Source organism: Anser brachyrhynchus (assembly GCF_964034855.1).
Source record: "Anser brachyrhynchus genome assembly, chromosome: 14".
In the NCBI taxonomy this organism is placed as follows: Eukaryota; Metazoa; Chordata; class Aves; order Anseriformes; family Anatidae; genus Anser; species Anser brachyrhynchus.
In genome coordinates this window covers 628,207-631,794 of record NC_137709.1, presented here as the reverse complement: position 1 = coordinate 631,794, position 3,588 = coordinate 628,207, and positions in this window count along the sequence as shown.

Genomic DNA, 3,588 nt, shown 5'->3' with positions numbered 1-3,588 from the left:
TACAATTATCACAAAAAGAGCGTTATCACTGTTTTTTCTGGAAGTATGTGTGAAGGGTTATTTATTTGTGGAGAATGCAAGCAAGTTTATTTTGCTTAATAGTGAATGCTCATGAGTAATTGCTGAATCAGCAAGGAGTAAAATCAAGTGCTTCAGTGCTCTGAAATGGTGCAAATTAAGGTAGCTAACTTGTTGGGGAGAAGACATAGACAATACACCCTAGTCATAATTAAGTGGGAGTGGAGTTCCGGTAAAGACTGTGTTACATTCTGGGCAAGGTTCAAAATTCTAATATAAAAAGAAAAATTTCATAGATTACAGTGGATTCCATGATCTCTTTTACAGATTTGCAGTATTGCTGGGTTATTGAAAATAGTGTGTGCAAAACCAAAAATTGTATAAATGCAATCTTTTACCCCTTAGCATTTTGGTCTGAAAATTAATTTATTCTTTTACTCTATTTATCGTTAACATTATCTTTGGTCTTTGCTTCTTTAGTAGTTTCTCTTATTCCCTTCCCTTTCAATCTTGTTTTCATGAATGTAAACATTTGTGATCTTTTCTTACACTTTTCTCACATTCTTTTTTTTTTTTAACCTGGATTGTTGGTGTGCTGTAATAAGACTTTTGAAAACAGATTAGACATTTTACAGGGATGTGCCTCCCCCCCCCCCTTTCTTCACTGCGCTCATTTTGAGGAATAGAGGGAGGAGAGGAAGGAACCTGCTAGTACATTTTACTGCTGTGATTGTACTCTCTCTCTCATCTCTGTGGTCTGCAATATAAATGTTTTAAAACATGAGCTGGCTTTTCTTTATCGTAGAATAGAGTTCTTATGATAAACCTATGCCTTTTGGACATTTTTTCATTGTCAATAATTGAATTTTAGAATCCTTCCACAGCCCGCTTTCCTGTGTATAAATACTAATCACCAAATTATCTTCGTTATTCTGCAAGATGCAATAAAATCCTTTGAAGAAATGGAGTCTAGACATTGAATAGGAAATATTCTGCATTCTCTTAAAAAAAAAAAAAAAAAACTTGTTTCTATATGATCAAAATTAATCTTAATAGCAAAAAAAAAAAAATCAAGAAAGAGGGATAGCATTTTCTAATTGTGTACAGATGTGGCTTTGGATTATTTTTTCCCTGCCTTTTTCAAATATTTAAATTTTTCCTATTAAAGAAAGAACTATGTTTTAGTAGGGTGTGACTAAAGCAATGGAAAGGAATTTCAGCCATTGTGAAGAAAGAAAGAAATACCAAGTAACTACTTTAGCTGAACAAATACATAGAGGTAAATTGTTGCTTTAATTATTAGGCCAAGAACCTCTTTATTAGTTGCACTGAAGTCTGTATGAAATTCAGTAGTAATTGTATATAGAGAGGTTTCCCAAATATGGTGATATAATTTTAATTTTTCTCGAAACGTGGGATCCAGTTCTGTCTTGTGTAGCCAATGCGGTAGGTAGCGTAACACTTTTCTGTTTCCTTCTTGTCAGGAGCACTGACACAAGTGTGCGGTTGAAAATGGAGAAATAGATTTGTCTGGTGTCGGCCGGTGCCGTCGCCAGCTGCCCGGCATGCCCGGCGTCAGCGTGCGTTACAGAACGCTGGGGCTGAAATCCCTCCTCGAGGGGGAAGCGATGAGAACTTGAAGCCTTTCTTAGGTGTAAGGACGCTGTAGGCAGTTACACCAAGTGAACCGTGCCTGTTCTTACCATTCCAGTTCCTCTAAAGAACGCTTAGGTGTACTTGCGCTGCTGGTTTTTTGTTTGTTTACTTTTATGATGGATCCACAGTTGCGATGACCAACGTGCCACCGTTGGATTCACTGGAGGTTTTTCTCTTTTTTCCTCAGAATTGCCCCCAGAGCGTTCCCGGTTGCTGCTGGTTAATTTTAAGGTAGGTTGATCTGTGCTAGACCCTGGGCTTGTGGCTCTGCAGGTGGGAGCCAGATGGGGGAAGCCAGAGAGGGGCCAGCAGCAAGGTGTTCGGCACCAGGTGCTCGGCGTCGGGTGCTCGCCCCGCGCGGCCAGCTCTGCGGCAGCCACCCGGTTCAGCGGCTCCTGGAAAAGTGCCCTGAGGTACAGAAGTGCCCTGAGGTACAGAAGTGCCCTGAGGTACAGAAGTGCCCTGAGGTACGGGTGGTGCAGGCGACGGAAAGCGCCCGCGGCCAGGGAGGTGTTCAAAGGGCACTTCGACCTCCATCCGGGGGCCTTCCGTTCAGTTGTAGGAGCCGGGTGTAAACGGGTGAGCCGTGTAGGTTGGAGAAACTCACCTGGCGCTCGTGAAGCTCCCCTGCAGAGGGCAGGAGAAGGCCGGGAGCCCGCTGCTCCGCGGCACCCGAGGTGCTTCAGCATCCCTCGGCTGTTCCCCCCCGTTGGAGGCAGATGCAACCGGCAGTTAAAAGCATCAGAACCTAAAGCTTATCTGAACTTGTTGCTGTTGTTAGAAATCTGCATCCTTAGGTATCTGAATATAGTAAATATCGGGCCTGTGTTCACATCGCTCGGTTAAAAGTTAGAGAGCTGGCTGAAGGGAGCGTTACCCCTCAGCGGCTTGTCCCAGGCCTGCACGTAGGAAGCTGCGCCCCGCAGCGTCCCGATAGCTGCTTCGTCTGAAGTTGTGGGGTTTTGCTCCCAACAGGGTGCAGTCCAAGGTTGATTTTTTAATAAAACTGTGAGCATGTTACATTGACGTTCGGCTGCTGGAGCTCATCAGTTTACAGTTTTTCCACTTACAAGTCGGGGGCCAGCAGTTTCCTCCATCTTCTGAAGTTACAGGTGTCTGGTGCCTGCACTCTGCCGTGCCCTCCTCCCACCCGGCCCCCGCCCCACAGCATTTTCACTGCCCTCTGCTTGTCCCTGTTGAGGCTTTTGGGGGTTAATCAGGACTTTTGCAATAAGGATGAAGGGCTCGGCCAGGGTCTAACGCCGCCTGATGAACGGTGAGTACAGCCTGTGTTCTCGTGCCCCTGTCAGGTAGGGGCGCCTCGCTTGGCGCTCCGAGCACGCCCGACACAGGCCCACCGTGGCCACGATGGCACGTGCGAGCCCACGGGGCCTGCCCTCCCCTGAGCTGGCGGGCGTTGGTTTTTTGTGTCGTGCGGACCTTGAGCAGCCATGACCGGGGGGGTGAGGTTTCCAGAAGGATGCCTGCACCGATCCCATGCCTGTCCAGGTTCGTGCAGGCTTGCAGAGAGAGGTAAGTGCAGCATCGCTGTCAGCGGGCTGCTTGGTTTGTGTCTCAAGTCTCACTCCTAGCTTCGTCTGTCCCCGCCTGCACGGTGGATTGCATCTCTGGGGAGAAGAGAGATGCAGAAAAGTTTATTGGAAACCATGTAACACAGGATTTATGTTAATCCCAGGATAAATATATTTTAAAGCAATATCTTCTGTGACCCTAGCAATGTTCATCCACAAAATCTAATGCATTTTACTGTGATTTGTCTGCTGACTTTGTTTTCAATTTGATCTTACGTGCGCTTTCACAATAGGAAACTCAGTTATGATGATACGGATTTTTATATGCTGCTGCTGTGTTTTTTCAATATTTTCCTCCTTGATGTCTTGTTTTTAACCCTGG